Source organism: Schistocerca serialis, chromosome 8 (genome assembly GCF_023864345.2).
Source record: "Schistocerca serialis cubense isolate TAMUIC-IGC-003099 chromosome 8, iqSchSeri2.2, whole genome shotgun sequence".
NCBI classification, from domain to species: Eukaryota; Metazoa; Arthropoda; class Insecta; order Orthoptera; family Acrididae; genus Schistocerca; species Schistocerca serialis.
The window spans coordinates 255,402,582-255,421,024 of NC_064645.1; the positions used below are offsets into that span (position 1 = coordinate 255,402,582).

An 18,443-nucleotide genomic window follows, 5' to 3' on the forward strand; every position below is an offset into this window, starting at 1 on the left:
AAGAGAGTGCCCTGAACCTCTATCCGCTCCTCCGCCCTCTTTGACAAGGCCGTTGGCAGAATGAGGCTGACTTCTTATGCCGGAAGTCTTCGGCCGCCAATACTGATTATTTATCAAAATTTAGGCAGTGGCGGGGATCAAACCCGGGACCGAAGACGTTTCGATTATGAATCAAAGATGCTACCCCTAGACCACGGGTACTCCTTGCTATTACTAGCGGGAATTTATTACAGAATTAGTGTTTCTCCACTCACATTTCTAGTACCAAGCCCATATTCTCCCGTAACTCTTTCTTCTGCTCCTTTCTTTACCATCGCATTCCAGTCCTCCCATGGTTATTAGATTTTCATCTTCCTTTACGTACTGCATTACCTGTTCTGTATCATATACTTCCTCCGTCTCTTCAGCTTCCTGCGTCGGCATATATAGCTGAACTATCGTTGTCGCTGTTGGTTTGCTGTCGATTCTGATGAGAACAACCCTATCACAGAGCTGTTCATAGCGACTCACTGTCTGTCCTACCTTCCTGTTCATAATGAATCCTACTCCCGTTGTACCATTTTCTGGTGCTATTGATATTACCCTATACTCACCTGACCAGAAGTCATTGTCTTCCTTCCATTTCGCTTCATTGATCCCCACTATATGTAGATTTAGCATTAGCATTTCCCTCTTCAGATTTTCTAGCTTCCCTACCATGTTCAAGCTTCTGACATTCCACTTTCCGGCTCGTAGAACGTTATCCTTCCATTGATTATTCAATCTTTTTCTCATGGTAACCTCCCGCTTGGCAGTCGTGGAGATCTGAATGGTGGACTATTCCGGAATCTTTTGCCAATGGAGAGATTATCATGACAGTTCTTCAATCACAGGCTGTCCTGTGGATACCCGTTACGTGTCTTTAATGCATGGAATGAAATGCCCCGACTCGTAGAACGTTATCCTTTCGTTGGTTACTCATTCTTTTTCTCTTGGTCGCTTCCCTAGGAAATCCCCTCCCAGAGATCCGAATAGGGGACTATTCCGGAATCTTTTGCCAATGGAGATATCATCATGACACTTCTTCAATTACAGGCCACATGTCCTGTGGATACACGCTACGTGTCTCTAATTCAGTGGTTTCCGCTGCCTTCCGTATATTCATGCCGTTGATAACTGCTGATTCATCCGTTTTTAGGGGCAGTTTCCGATCCCAAAGACATGAGAGTACCGCGAACCTCTGTCTGCCCCTGTCCTTTTCACCAAGCCGCTTAGCATAATGAGGGTGACAGCTTATAACTGAAATCTTCGATCGCCAATGCTTTTTATCATTCAGAATTTAGTCCGAGTTCCGTACCCGGATCCGATGACGTTTTGATTACGAATCACGACGCCATCCCCTTTTTTATCTCATGTTATTCGTTATTGTTCGTCGCAGACGTCCCATGACACCCGTTCAAGCTCATCGTTGATCCATTCACTCAGGGTTTTTTTATATTTAATTTTTTTTATTTCAGAAGGCAGCTAATCCTCTAATCGAATGGGAGGATCTACCGTGCCGGCTCCGTAGACCCCATTTGAATTTGTTCCTGAAACTTGAAGGACGCCCTTGAGGACTTCACTTTGATAGTGATGAAGCGATGGAAGCATAGGTGAAGATGTGGTCCATCAACAAAGTGAATCGTTGTACAGTGACGGTATCAACATATTTGTCTCTCGATGGGAGAAATGCGTTCGTCTCCACGGAGACTACGTTGAGTAATAAATATGTAGACATGAAGAATACAGAAGCAGAATGTTAATAACTTTTGGTTTATTTAAAAACCTTTAAGAGTTCTCACATAAAAAATTGGGAGACATTACTTTTCAGCACGCCCTCTTCTATTGATTAGTGTACAAATGTCAAGCAGTTGATACATACAGGGTGGCGTACGAAATGCGTTACAAATTGTTTCTTTCACAATTTACGACGCACATTAGATATCCCGCTGGGATCTCGACAGCAGTACCAGCAGAGCTTGGAAAAACAAATGAGTTACGAAATGACGTGTAATTCACGATATTGCCGCTGTCGCTGACAATGGAAGACTGACGACACAGCAACGATCGGCAATTGTGTTACTTTTTCATGAAACGAAAAGCCTTGTTGTGACTCAGAGGCGTTTTCGACATCAGTTTAACACACTATGGGTCCCTTGCAAGAAGACCATCCACAGGTTGTACGATAAATTTGTACAGGAAGGAACAGTATTGGAAGTGAAGCGACCCCGGCCTAAACCTGTTTGTTCGCCGGAGAATATTGAAGCGGTACGAGTTGCTGTACAGAGAAGTCCCGGGAAATCGTGTAGAAAGGCAGCGGTGCAACTGGGAATGAACAGACGCACCGTTCAACGCATTCTTAAAAGTGACTTCCATATGTACCCATACAAGATGACCTGTGCACAGAAGCTCACTGAAGAACACAAACAGCAGAGGCTACTGTTTGCTCAGTGGGCGTAGGATAGGGAAGCAACTCTCAGCAACGTTTGGTTTTCAGACGAGGCGCATTTTCATTTAGACGGTGTGGTTAACAAACAAAATGTACGCTTTTGGGGCACTGAAAACGCACAAGTGCTCCATGAACGACAACATTATGTTCCGAGGATCACAGTGTGGGCAGCAATTTCCAGTAACGGGCTTATTGGGCCCTTTTTCTTTGAAGAAATTGTGAACAGCGAGCTTTATTTGAGCATACTTCGCAATAGCTTCATTCCACAGCTTCTTGTTACTGCGTTGCCCTTCAACACACAGTGATTCATGCAAGATAGAGCAAGGCCACATACTGCAAACATTGTGTTGGAGTTTTTACACGATCATTTCGACATGTGGATCATTTCACTCAGGTTTCCAGGCCACTTCAATGACGGACAAAATTGCCCCCCCCCCCCCCCCCCCGCGCATAGGCCAGATCTCAATCCATGTGACTTTTTCCTTTGGGGGTGCCTAAAGAAAAAAATTTTCCCGAAACGTCCACGTGGTTTAATGGAGCTCAGAAGACTTATTCTTCAAGCTTGCAGTGAAATTACGGAAGACATGTGCCGTAGGGTAATCACTAACTTCAGTATTCGTTTGAGGGGAGTTAGGAAACGAAATGGTGGACATATTGAGCATGTGCTGAGTTAGAACAAATCTCCATGGACGGCTCTTCATTGTAGTATATGTTCCTTTCAGATGCTATTGACAATAAAGTTTATATTCAAAAACAAAATGGTAACACATTTGTGCGCCACCCTGTAGTCATATATTGTGTAAGGAGGATCATTTGTTATACAATCCGTAAGCAGTTTTCTGTAGTATCCATTCGCCTTACTTGGACCGTTTATCGCGTTATTTTACGCGGTCAAATTTGAAGACAGGTGATCTGTTGTGATAAAGCAGCCAAGACAGAAAATATAATTTTATCGATCACTAGTTTCGGCTTATCTGCGAATCAAGAATTTATTTCTTAATCCATAGCTTTAACACAACAGTTAACTTATCTACAAATATGACCTTGTGTAATAAAACGGTACCATTTCCTCGTAGATGAGAGCGTAATCTCCTGGAAAGTTAGATAAGTTATACATTCTCACTTCCTTGTGGCACGTTCGATATCTCCTCCGCATCAAATGGTTATTTTACATTCAGAACAGCGCATTGCGTCCTGCTAGTCAATAATTTTAAATTTTTTAAAAAAGTTTATTTAGTCTTTTCATTTGCAACCTATTATATGGGCCATATACCCCATATACTTGTGAACACTAAAAGGCGTATATAATTATTATTATTAGTTTGCTACTTACAAACACTACAAAGAATAACTAATGCTACAAGATAGGAACAGCAAAAGAAAAAAAGTAGTATTGACTCCCACTTACTGTTAATACTATTAGTACTAACGCTTCTGCCATTTCAGGTTCGGTATACATTTGGTGTGTTCATTTCGGACAATCGTTTCCTTGCGGGACTAATACTTCTGAAATATAGAAGACCGTTTCCGCTACACGATCCGCCCTCAAACTACTTCGGTCACCAGTCAAAGGTGTGAGAGATTCTTGAGCGTAATCCAACACGTCAGCCGCGCGGGATTAGCCGAGCGGTCTCAAGCGCAGCAGTCATGAACTGTGCGGCTGATCACGGCGTAGGTTCGAGTCCTCCCTCGGGCATGGGTGTGTGTGTGTTTGTCCTTAGGATAAATTAGGTTAGGTAGTGTGTAAGCTTAGGGACTGATGACCTTAGCAGTTAAGTCCCATAAGATGGGTTCACACACACCAACACGTCAGTCATTTCCCCAATTCTCTGTTAACTTCTGAGGCACCATGTATCCGTAGTCACCTGCGCTAACGCGACAGTCAGTCTCGAAGACCGATTCCTGCTGCAGACGCCGACCGCATATGGCTCATCTCCATTCGTACCGAATGCTGACTTGAAGCAGTGGTACAGTGCTGACGCGTAGTGGCGTGTAGTCCAGCGCCACATGTAAATGAAAATGCAGAAATCTTCCTTGACCTTTCTGAATAGTACGACTGCGCTGTTGTCCGAGATGCATCAAGCCAACTCCCTCCTCACTGCTGCTTTGGAATCCAGCTGTCCTTAAAGCTAGACTACCATTATCTCTGCATCTTCGTTCTTCTCCTGTGTGCACTCACACTTCCGTAGCAGCAACTATCCATTCATATGTGTTTTGATATGGTACACATACGTAGCCCGTACACGATGGCTGGTCAGTACTGCATCAATCCGCTCTTCATGTTAAGAAATTTCATTCTTAGTCTTTATTCACTGCATCTTCGTCCTTCTCCGGAGTGCATCCACACTTCTGCACGAGCAACTGTCTTTCATCTGTGTTCTGATGGTTTTGAGATATGTAGCTCATATACAGTGAACAGACAGGTACTGCATCAATATGTCCTTCATGTTAAGGAATCTCATTCTTGGTCTATCTATGATATCAAAGATTCATATGTCTTCCCGTCTGTGACGGAAGTGTCCCATTCATTTTGCCACTGTCGTTAAATGTGATTTTATATTATTTTTTTGATAGTGGCCTCAATTCCAAGAATATCATGTACTTCTACTGTGGTCGCCTTATTTCTAGGTCGTTCGGGAATGTTCCCAGAATTACACACATTACATCGCTCGGGATCTACAGCAGATGTCTCTTAATCTCAGCGGTACATTACGTTCACTATTCTGACAAGTGAGGCAGGCCTCACCACCTGTAATCTATGGGCCCATACCTTGCTGGCCAACGTAGAATTTGGTTCAAAATGGTTCAAATGGCTCTGAGCACTACGGGCCTTAACATCTGAGGTCATCACTCCCCTAGAACTTAGAACTACTTAAACCTAACTAACCTAAGGACATCACACACATCCATGCCCGAGGCAGGATTCGAACCTGCGATCGTAGCAGTCGCGCGACTGTAGCGCCTCGAACCGCTCGGCCACCCCGGCCGGCGTAGGATTTGGCAAGCACGAACACACACAGTAGAAACTGTCGTCGTGTGAGAGCGGGAATTATTTTGCTGAAATGTAATCCCAGGTTGACTTGCGATGGAGGACCTCAAAAATGAATATCTTCGACGTGCCTCTGTGTTGTAAGGGCGCCGCGGACGACAGCCAGTGGTCCTGCTGTGAAATGAAATGGCACCCTAGGCCATCACGTCTGATGGTGGGCGACCCTCAGGTTGATATCCCACCGTCGTCCAGGAAGTGGTTCAAAATGGTTCAAATGGCTCTGAGCACTATCGGACTTAACATCTGAGGTCATCAGTCCACTAAGAACTACTTAAACCTAACTAACCTAAGGACATCACACACATGCATGTCCGAGGCAGGATTCGAACCTGCGACCGTAGCGGTAACGCGGTTCCAGACTGAAGCTCCTAGAACCACTCGGTCACACCGGCCGGCGTCCAGTCTGTCTCCAGACACGTCTTCACTGGTTACTGGGGATCAGTTCGAAGTGTGGGACTCATCAAGGAAGACCTACTCCAGTTAACGACATTTCAGGGTTTTCATTTTTTAGCAAGATAATTCCCGCCTCCACATGGCGAGAGTTTCTGCTCTTTGTCTTCCTGCTCGTCAGAGCCCACCTTGACCAGCAAGGTCGCCGGATCTCCCCCAATTGAGAAAATTTGGGTCATTAAGTGCAGGACCCTCGAACTATATAGAAATTTTGATGATCTAATTGGCACTATAACGTGGCACTATATCCCAAAGGGGAACATCCACCAACTCTCTGAATCAGTGCTATGCTGAATAAGTGATTGCAGAAGGAGCGGAGGTGGACCAACGCGTTAATGACTTGCTCAGTTTGTGAATTTGATTCTCTTGAGTAAATCATCCATTTTTTCTGAAATTGTACTCATTTGTTTGTCTATCCATGTACATCACATATACCGATTTCTGGCCCTTTGGAATAATCCCTTCGTGGTGGCTTTTTTTTTTTTTTTTTTTTTTTTTTTTTTGCTTCTTTAGTGTGTATCTCGTTACTACGTTCCTTCTAATCGTTATACGTTATACGTTTAACTTTTTTTGAGGATACTTCTGGGCAGAAGCTGTGCATTTTTGTGAGGTGCTAGTGGAAACGCAGCAGTCACCTCATTACCTCTGTGCATGACAAGACACTGAACAGATGAGTATATAAACAATTGTATTTTACGGTTTGAAAATGAACGAATACGTTCGAAAATAGTAATCATTAATTAAAATGTAAATAAGACAAAGACAAAAAGCTAAGAAATAACTAATTTTTATGTTATTGCTGGAGGGATATACTATTTCTTGAAAATGCCCTGATGATTTTTGTTAGAATTTCGCAATACACTTCATATAATTGTTTACCTCTATCACCATTCATAAACCTCTATGCTTAAGTTGCTTATGTTCTGATTCTACTTCTGTATAACTACCACGCCTAATGTTTAGGACAATATTTTTCTATGTATCCTATGGCTTTGTTACAGGAAACGCTCTTTTTTTCCTTAATGCCAGGTTAGTTCAATGATTTCCAGTCTGTATTTCGTATACACATAGTGAGATGCAGAATTTGATTTTCATTTTTTAATCTCGTAGTTTAAGTACAAATGTTTTCACAGTGGTTTTGTGGTCTCGATGCATATAAAATGCTGTTAATAGCAGCACAGCTAGTTCTCAGCAACTCTAGTCATAAACTGTGAGTGGAAGAATTAGATTATAATTATGAAATGCGGACGGTCTTCAGTATAGTCCTAGAATAAACACATTCAAAAACATATCTCCTAGTATTATCGCGTCATTCTGTTTAGAAGTTAAAAAGTTTAATTCTATGCCAAGTTGTTTCATGAATAACTCTGAAATCCCATATGGAGTCCGGTGTATCGTGTTTATTACTGTGAAATTTTTATGAGTTTCTGCTCCTGGAACACAAGCTACAAAATCTACGAATACTGATTTCTTTTTGTAATACTTCTTAATATAAATGTCAATTCCTCCTTCAACTTCACTTTTCAGAGCGGTTTGAACTTCCTGAAGAACCCTACAAATTCTAACGTAAACTCCTTACTCCACGTGGGCATAGTGAAATGAAATTACACAACCACGCTAAACACCTAAAAAAAAAAACAGGCCACAGACTGCTGACGTAGTCCTATTGCACAGTGATTCTCCAAATCGCTTCGGAAGTACAAGTGATCAATGATCCGTCGCTGCGATTTGCAAATACACGTGCGACCTACGAATAGATCACGCGATCTGGCGACAGATCGCGTGATTATGGGTGTTTCGAGGGTGGGGCACTGAACCTATACTGCCTTCGATCCAGGAATTTAAGAATATCGTGTATGATGACTACGAATTGTATTGCGTTAGGTCGGTGAATTTCAAATAGGCGTTGGCTTTATTGATCCAGTGAGCGTCGTGTCGAACGAAAGACAGTGTCACGTGCTCTAGTAAGTACTAGAGCAGCACTGCGGAAGGCAAGTATTGCGTCATTCAGGGACTGACTCATAGCAATCAAGTGCATCTCCCGTGACTAGCTAGCGCCAAGGGCAGGCGTATGTCAGTGCTGCAAACATACGCAGCCGCGGCGCGTGTCGACAAAACACTGTCGCGGACGAAATGAAAGCACAGCTCAATAGTCACGAGACAACCGGCGGCGTCGCTTATTCTGCTTCTGACGGCCGCTGTTTGTTTATCTGCATACTATTTCAGACGCTGGAGCCAGAACAAGTTCACAATATCACCAAATAACCAGTACGTGTTGTGGGGAGTGGCTGCCCTGCAACCGGGAGAGGCTCGTTGCTGTCTACGTACTTGTATTAGATAAACGGGGGAATGCCGTGTTTACGTCAGTGAGTTGAAGTGACTATATAACTGTGTCCTACATTGTGGTCTACGAATGTGTTAATTTACAAGGGAGAAGTGCTGTTGATACAGAACGGCATAAGCTGTTCCACGATTAGTGTTCTTCTGCAACTGAGAGTAACGGCGTACAGTTTCGCTCCGCGGAAGTGCTGTTACGTATTCTGGAAGATCTTGAGAGTGTCGTTGTAGCGTCTAATACAGGTAACAATAAAAGTGCTACAGGTCGGTATGTTCAAAAAGTGTGCGAAAACTGTGCTGTTATGTACTATGTTTACTGTTAATGCCTGAATTTGACGATGCTTGTTGCCTCCTTCTTTGCTTCCAAGCCGTCAGCCTGGGCGACAACTGTTATTACCTCTATGACTTCCTATTTTGTGCTAATAATTCTTATCTGTGTACATAATACATACAACATACTTCTAATGTACCTTCACAAACTTCACTCTGTCTATGCCACTACGAATTTTCTTCTTACTTTTTCCTCGCAGTGTAATATTCATTTCTGAAAATATCCTGACCAAAGTCTTACTGAAATGCCTCATCTTTCGGTAATATTTTTTCCATATTGCTTTACTCTGCTGTTGTTTTCCGTGTCTGTTGGTTCTGTATTTTATCTTTCTAGTGCAAAATGTTTTATCTATTAATTTCTAAAGCAACAAAAAAATTTTAAAATTTTTTTATGTGTCATAATACGTTACTCTGGTTCTTTAACCTTTCCTCTGTGTAGCACGTTTTTATTTCAGGCTTCTGGATGCCTTTGCAGATGTGCCAGTAACTTGTCACTTTTTCCGATAATCTGTTTTCGTATAATTATTTCCTCACACGTCCATTCTACCACATTTGCCCCATTGTTACCTCGTAATCTTTTCATCTTTAGAAGTCTTTTACATCAGTATAAGTGAAATTCAGCATTTTATATACTTTTAGTTTTGTCTGCTACCGCATTTCTTTGCACCAGCCATTTATTGTAATGTTGGTCTTACCAGTGGTTGTTTAAGCATATAGCCCATTAACTTCTTCCATGATATGATTAAAATTCAGCACTAGCTTCTAATCATCGCTATTATTTTTGATGCCTCTTAATTTCATGTTTTATCTTTCTGTATAATACATAACATTCTGCAGCGCCAACTTTCGAATAATTCTGCAGAACCAAATTTCGAATAATTTGACTGGCTTTCCCTGCAATCGATCCTTCACTTGTTTAAAACGCTATGTTCTACTTGTACGGTATCCCCATTAGGCCCCCTTTGTTCCATGTAAATACTTGATGACAACGCTCATTATTTGAAGAAAGCTTTGTCCAAACTCAGTCTTCATATATTCTGTGCATAAACTTTGTGATGTAGACTTGCTTCTTAGAAAGTCATTCCACTCTTCTGTTTCGTCTTCACACATGTCGCATGCTGTTTTCTACTCTTCGTTGTTTTATGCTCAATAATGTTTCGTGAATTTTCTTATCTGTAGACTCAAATTAAAATTTCCACGTTTATTTAGAGTGTTATTTTTTTTTGGGCAAAAAGTGCTATGTATTCTGTGCTCCTTTAGTTGGCATCTGTTTCCCTTGTACTTTATCTCTATTCTAATACTTTTAGTACATCATATTCTTCTCTACAGCGTTATTCATATGTTAAAGAGCAGTAGTGGCTGACAGTATTCCAGTCTTAATCCTTTTTCAACAACGAATTTGCCTTTAAAGCTTACCTGCTTCACCATTGGCGTCCGCAAGGTGTTGTGGGGGCAGTGCCAAGAGGGGGCACTTTCGCCTCCCTCTTGGAAACTGGAGTACAGAGTTTTCATTTATTAAAGAATTCACATTCTTGTAGAAGTGAGTGGATAACAATATCTGAGGTATAATAAGAATTTGTGTTACCTATACAGTTTATTCCTTGTGGCATAACACGTCTTGAAGATGATAACTGACCGAATCATTTACGTAAAAAAAAATTTACAATGTTACAATGTGTCCTTCTCTCCTCTCCACCTCTGCATAAATTTTTGCAAATGTCTGTGCACTTCACAAGCAAGTTAGGGAGGATTTTCTCGATGTAAATATTAATTTGAGTAGTACAGTCCTTAATACGCACGTCTTGTTCAAAGTAATATGGCCTACCCTTGCTCTCATGAGTGAGTCGAGCAGTATACATGTGAATAATTATGGAAAGAGACATGCATTTTAACATGGTATTTTAGCCACTTGAAAATTTTCGTTATGCGATGAGATATAGGGCGCGAGAGTCTTATTAATGTTAGTACAAACAACTGTGAATCTTTGGATACAGACAGAATTTAACAAGTTAAATAAATACAGGAAGCGAGAAACGTTGTTGTACTCGGGTGCTTTAGGATTTGAGAAGTTGTTGACATCAGAAAGCAATCTTTCGTCAGAGTACAGGTAAGAAACTTGCTGCCAAGTATTTCTAAACTGTATAGTTCTCAGACTCCTCAGGAAATGAAATGTGTGTTGTGCAATGTGAAACTGTAATATTTTGTTGGTAAATTTTCAGCAGGTGACAGCTTGTGGATAAGTCTAGAATAGGGCGAGTGGCTTATGCGTTTCGTGGAGAAATGTTGTCAACCCTTCCCTTAAGGTATGTTGGGAGCAAAAGGTGTCAGCTGTTTGTGTTAAGCAGCCAATGACAAAGCAGCAGGCAGACGACCAGTTTAGAAGTAATACATACGGGAGAAAGAGTGAAGCATTGCTACAAACAAGGATTATAAATTAAATTGCTCCTTGTTTGAATCGCAGCTATTTGAACTGCGCTAATATCTGCAAACCGAGGACAGCATCGCAACACTTGATGTATTCGAAAAAGCTGTGAAATAGTTCGTTGTTTTGGGGAAGGAGACCAGACAGCGTGGTCATCGGTCTCATCGGATTAGGGAAGGATGGGGAAGAAAGTCGGCTGTGCCCTTTCAGAGGAACCATCCCGGCATTTGCCTGGAATGATTTAGGGAAATCACGGAAAACCTAAATCAGGATGGCCGGACGCGTGATTGAACCGTCGTCCTCCGGAATGCGAGTCCAGTGTCTAACCACTGCGCCACCTCGCTGGTGTGAAATAGTTCTCTGCTATGTGTTGGTATGGAATCGATCTGTGTGAGCACACTTAGAAAGTGGATCATTGTCTTTTAATTAAATTAAATGGAAGGTGGTAGGTGGATCAATGTTTCTAATTAAATCGTGGGAGGAGGTGCGTGGAGCAATGTTCATTAATATACCGAAAGTGCGACTCTGTTATGAATAAACATGGATCTTCTTGCCTTCCCTCATGATTTTTAATTAAAAAACATTCATCTGCTTGCCAAGTATGCTCGCGCAGTTCGATTGAGTATCCATTTCACTACCACATTCGGTACATTTTCATGTCCCTGCAATTAATCCGAGATATATACTAACGTCAGCCCACTTTAGATTAGTCCATAATCACAAAATGTCTCGTTGTTTGCGTGGACATTCTTCGCAGCAGCTGTTAAAAATCTGTTACTGTTGATTAACCGTCTTGATCTGACTTCAACACCAACAACCACAGACGATGCTTTATAAATAAAAGCGACTGGGCTAATTCCTTATAATTAAACTGCAGTCACCACAAGACGTATAAACAATAGTAACAAACTATTTCTCTCGAAAGTCACTAGGAAACAACTCAATGATTTAAATTTCGGCGCCACAGATGCACTGCCTCTGTTATTGCCTACGCGAAACCGACGCTTTGCCAACCTATGAGCAATAGATAAGCACCACCATGGCTGCCGCTTAACCTGACCTTGTAGCCCAGCGTCAACGAACAAAGACGTCTCTTACGTCGTCTCGGAGATAACATTACATTGTCAAAGTTCTTCGACAGATCTTTGATAAATACTGTTACCAAGCTGTAAGTTTTATATAAAAAAAAAAGCTGTGAAACACGGCATTACTCGGGTATTTATTCATTCCAGAAGAACTTTGACAATGTAATGTTATCTACGAGGCTACGTAAGAGAAGTCTTTCTTCGTTGATGCTGGGCTAAAGATCAGGGCAAGCTGCAGCCACTGTGGTGCTTATCTATTGCTCATAGGTTGGCAACGCGTTTGTTTCGCGTAGCCACTAAGAGAGGCAATGTATTTGTAGCGCCGAAATTTAAATCATTGTGTTGTTTCCTAGTGAGCTTCGAGAGAAATATTTTCATTAATCCATCTCCTCCTTCGCCCCTCATTCCGTCCATCTCCTCATTACCCCTCTCTCTGTCTACCTCCACCCTCCCGTTCTCTATTCCTCGCCCCCTTTTCACTATCACTCCTGTGGGAGGTAGGTCGTTTTTACCTGCACAGTATTCCTTTCCAGACTTTAAGCAATATTTGTACCACATTTGGTTGAAATAGATACAGGCGCTTACAAGGGAACCTCCCCATCGCACCCCCCCCCCCCCCCCCCCCCAGATTTAGTTATAAGTTGGCATAGTGGATAGGCCTTGAAAAACGGAACACAGATCAATCGAGAAAACAGGATGAAGTTGCGTGAAACTATGAAAAAAATAAGCAAAATATACAAACTGAATAGTCCATGCGCAACATAGGCAACATCAAGGACAGTGTGAGCTAAGGAGCGCCGTGGTCCCGTGGTTAGCGTGAGCGGCTGCGGAACGAGAGGTCCGTGGTTCAAGTTCTCCCTCGAGTGAAAAGTTTACTTTCGCAAAGTTATGATCTGTCCGTTCGTTCATTGACGTCTCTATTCACTGTAATAAGTTTAGTGTCTGTGTTTTGCGACCGCACCGCAAACCCGTGCGATTAGTAGACGAAAGGACGTGCCTCTCCAATGGCAACTGAAAAAATTTGATCGTAAGGTCATAGGTCAACCGATTCTTCCACAGCAAAACACGTCTGATATATTCCATACGACAGTGGTGACGGCATGTGCGTCACATGACAGGAATATGTTGTTAACCCACCTAACTTGTACACTTGGCGAATGGGTAAAAAGTTTCTTTTACCTTGCCCGATTTAGGTTTTCTTGTGGATGTGATAATCACTCCCAAAAATGTGATGAAAACATAACGGACGGACAGATAATAATTGTCTGAAAATAAAAAATTAAACTTTTCACTCAAGGGAAGACTTGAACCAAGGACCTGTCGTTCCGCAGCTGCTCACGCTAACCACGGGACCACGGCTCTCCTGAGCACACAAACTCCTTGATGTTACTTATCTTGCGCATGGACTACTCAGTTTGTACATTTTGCTTATCTTTTTCATAGTTCCATACAACTTCTTCCTGTTTTCTCGATTGATTTGTGTTCCGTTTTTCAAGGCCTCTCGACTGTGCCAACTTATAACTAAATCTGAGGGGGGTGCGATGGGGAGGTTCCCTTGTTAGTAGATGTTGAACACATGTTTATATGACGTGTACCGCATGCATGTGTGTGTTTCTCTGCTGTATTAAACCATATGACTCTAGAGGGGATGTTAAATTTGTCTGTGGTATTCCGCTGTGTGGTCTGATCTTAGGTCCCAAAATAGATTGATAAAATTATTGGCTCTCTAAAGTACTCATTCCGTACTGGTATCTGGTTGACACGCGGAAATGCGCAAGACAAATTGTACTTGATACTTTTAAAACTATTCCATGTCAATCAAATAAAAGAAATAAAATCAAAGCTCGTTTTTGAACATTTTTACGTCAACCCTTCACGTACACAGCCTCGTTCCTAGCAGCAGTCGGGAATCTTATTCCCGCAATGTCTTTATATAAATAATAATAGATAATGTACCTAACAAATTTGGTTGAAATTGCTGATGTGCTTTTGAGTTATGCTTCAATGTCACCGGTGGTCGTAAAACCCACTGTGCTTCTTTCCATCTATTTAGTAACCATAAACCCCCGATTTTTTAGAGGATCGACCTTCCATGTATAAACCAAGTTTCGAGCTTGTAATTACTTTACAAATGAGTTAACGTGTCAAGTACTTTTTGTTAAGCATGTAAGCGAGAAAAAATTTAGAAATGGTTATCACTTTAATTAAAGATTGTGGAAGTCGTGAAGTGCTCTCCTCATCAAATGCTGGATAAATATATCCATGGTTTATTTTCGAGCGAATCGTTACGTTTCGTTTTCACCGCCACAACCCCTTCGAGAGTAGATTATTCTTTCCGGGTCGCAAGGGATCAGTTCGGTTTAAAGCGGTTCAGTAGTTGAGATGTTGAACATAGATACATACATACATTTTTATAAGATGCAGAGATATCATAAAAGTACTATAGTACACTGCCAAAGATTTTTCATAACGCCTTCGGTAAAATATTTGACAAAGAGCTTTTACAGTATAATACGAACCAAAGGGTTACTGATAAAATTGGTCAGTCAGATAGCGGTGTGGAATGCAGCACAGACGATGTGCAAATAGTGAACTTCAAGCGGGCCTGGTATCTGTGTAAGATTCATACATATATTAAAACTCTGTCACTCCACTATTTCTATTAGCAACATATGCTGTATTTTCATATAACAAGCAAGCAGGACTGCAGTGAACAACACAGCATTCGCTTAATAAATAAAAAGTGTGATGTATAGTTTGTTCAGTAAGATAACGAGACCGTATTTTCTGAAATAACATTTCACTATCCGGCCGGTGTGGACGTGCGGTTGTAAGCGCTTCAGTCTTGAACCGCGTGACCGCTACGGTCGCAGGTTCGAATCCTGCCTCTGGCATGGATGTGTGTGATGTCCTTAGGTTATTTAGGTTTAAGTAGTTCTAAGTCCAAGGGGACTAATGACGACAGTGCTCAGTCATTTGAACCATTTTTGAACATTTCACTATTTCACAGCCCAACATTATAGTGTCTTCAATCTTCGATTACAATAATTATTCTTGAATACAGGAGTAACACTTGAATTAAATACATGTGATATCCCTTCTGCTTTATTGGCGCTTTCAAACGCTCTTGTATGTTACCAACGACTTTTGCGGTGAACTCGCCCTCTGTTGGTTCGTATCCTTTCATTAACTTCTTTTACAGGTATTCTTTCGAGCTGGTTAAAGCTATAACTTGCTACCAAGATCGTCCCATAATATCTATGGATTAAGGACTGCCGATTGAGATGATGTCTCCGTAATGGGGACAAAAGCCACTAATTTACAAGAAATTGTTTGTTTCATGTAGCTGTCTTTGACAAATTTGTATGTAGATCTAATTCCCAACTTTTTTACACTCCTGTGCATATTTGGCGTCAGTATGTTGTGACAAAGCTCTCCTTGTTTGATGCGCCGTTAATAAAACAATCTCTCACGCACCACACGATGAAATACTGTCCTGTATCCCAATGCTTGATTGCAAATGTGTATCTTGGTTCTCGCCACGTGGCTATAGTCACACCATAGTTCTCCTGTCTTTAAGGAAAGTTTGCATTTGCTCTCATCAGCAAATATTAACAACACCCCTGTACTCCTGCCTTGGTTGACATGGCTCCTTCTGAACTGGAGCCCTTTGCCTGGTTATCTTAGCTCACGTATGACTTTTTCTTGGCACTCTTACGTCACAACGTTCTTCTTTGATAACCCTTCATACAGGTGATTAACTTGCTTATAACATGTTTGCAACCGCTGCTTTGTAGTTTTATTTGCTCTTAATCGAGAATTAAGATTAATCCTTCCTTGGATTCCTTTTTGAAGGTCGTATTTTACATTGCTATCCGCCTGCGACCTCCTTGTGTTACACCCAAACTTACTGTCTGGGATATTCAGCAAACTAGCAATATCTCTGTCTGTGATCCTACCCACTGCGGCCTTGTAGACCACGCGCCGAGACGAGGGAAAAAAATGAGAAGACAAGGAGAAACAGGCCGTATTATTACGCACACAACCCGCGCTTCTACCAGAGAACTCATATGATGCTCATACTTGTCCAAATAATTAAGAATGAAGTTTCATTGCCCCATTGCTCGAATTATTTATTTTCACAATATTTGTTTATTAACATCTGACAATCACATAAGGACGCATACCTGTTTTAAGAGCTGTCTTCATACTGAACCGCACGATTTTGTGTACTTTCGACGCGTAATCACTCAACTAACACCGAAAATTATTAAAAAGAGTGTCGGGATTAATACTGATAGACTCCGTATGTAAGATACGAGACGAAGTGGAAAGATGCCTACAGATTTTTTGGCTACAGCACGTTGCAAATGTACCAACTACACAATTACTTACGGAAGCTTAGAAAGAAAATATCGGAAAGTCGAGATTCAGAAACATTGATAAAAGCTTTATTAAACGAAGTAACTGGTTTAGGTATTTGTCAGGTCAGAAATAAAAAACAGTGTAGTTTTCTTCTGTATTTTCACAATGGAAATATTTTTGCGCTATAAGAACACGAACACAGTGTGCTTACCAACAGCCGCAACAATTTAGCAAATCCTAGTGGAATGTACGCTGATCTGAAAATTGCTGGCAGGTTACAACTGTGTTCCACACCGAGACGCGAACCTGGGACCTTTGCCTTTCAGGGCAAAGTGCAAAGGTTTGGTGCACAGTTTTCATCTTCCAGTAAGTTTCAAGTCAACACATCGACTTTAATGCGCTCAACAGATGATTTCACGTATGGAGAACTTGTAAATACAGTCAATATATGTTTATCATTAAAACTGACAGCTTTGAATTTTAAACGGCTATCCTTCTTATTTTAGCTACAAGACACAAAGTTATAGAAACCATCAACAACATAACAGAAAATAGTGCGCCCTGTACAACACTTTTTCTGTAGTTTTCTTAGCGCTAAATGCTGCGTCAACTCGCTGATACTGATTAATCAGGTATTCGTGTTCACGAAATTCACGTTCGCTCAACGCTCCTAGAACAATTTAGGATTCTTGGCTCCTAAGAAAGATATTACAAAAGGGTGAAAGAATTGGACGGTCATACATGAGTGTGTTGTCCGTGTTGATTTGAAAAACGCAATGGAGACAAGAACGCCTGTCTCCGTTGATGGTGGGACGATTGGGGGTACGTGAAACATCACTTTTCTGATATTTCACAAAAAGACATTGAAAGAATTGCCTGCTTCCAAGTTTTAATATGGCACGATAAAGCAAGTTGAACGTGAAGTCTAAGAAGAGGTCGAAAATTAGAACGGTACCAAAACGAACATATTGCCCCACGTATCCGATTTTCGCATCTAGAGATTTAAGTTACAGGAAATATTCAGGATGTTTTTACTTTTATTTCTGTAGATGTGTACGACGTGGGCGCTGAATTGCAATTCATACTAATTGAGTCATAGGTGGTACGAAGCTGAGAGATCAATTTTGATATAAAAAAGTAATCATCCCTTTTTGTATCACAAGTTTAAAGTAACCATGTAAACTGAAATGTTATTTCAGAAAATACAGTCTCGTTATCTTACTAAACAAACTATACATCACACTTTTTATTTATTAAGCGAATGCTGTGTTATTCACTGCAATCCTGCTTGCTTGTTATGTGAAAATACAGCATATGTTGCTAATAGAAATAGTGGAGTGACAGAGTTTTAGTATATGTATGAATCTTACACAGATACCAGGCCCGCTTGAAGTTCACTGTTTGCACATCGTCTGTGCTGCATTCCACACCGCTATCTGACTGACCAATTTTATCAGTAACCCTTTGGTTCGTATTATACTGTAAAAGCTCTTTGTCAAATATTTTACCGAAGGCGTTATAAAAAATCTTTGGCAGTGTACTATAGTACTTTTATGATATCTCTGCATCTTATAAAAATGTATGTATGTATGTTTGGTTCAGTACAAATATCTACGCAGCTTTTCCGTGCACTGAAGGGAAAGATATCTGCGAAGAAAAGATCGTTGACAGTCTTCCGTGTGACATTACGTTTCCAAATCGCCGGTGGTGTACAAAACGTGTTACCAGTCAATGATTCTTAGACGAAAGAAAAAGAAATGTCAATAACAGTGCTTGTTCATGAGTTCCGTATACAGGTGCAGCAGCCACTGTTTGATGTCACCAGTAAAGGCGTGGTTAATGTTACAGTCTGGAGTCGCAAGGACTAAAAGTAGGAATAACATCCCACAACGTGAAATCCGCTACCAGTATCGCTAGACTCATTCATAGTCGGCCCCA

At 41.2% G+C, this 18,443-nt stretch overlaps 1 protein-coding gene across 1 annotated transcript in view; it reads left to right on the plus strand.

Moving 5' to 3' along the window:
- Positions 1-8,087: 8,087 nt before the first annotated feature.
- Positions 8,088-18,443, plus strand: part of LOC126416809 (uncharacterized) — a 90,639-nt gene continuing 80,283 nt past the window's right edge. The window contains exon 1 of the mRNA XM_050084690.1: positions 8,088-8,546. The gene's annotated coding sequence lies outside the window, so the exon portion shown is untranslated. The remainder of the gene's footprint in view (positions 8,547-18,443) is intronic.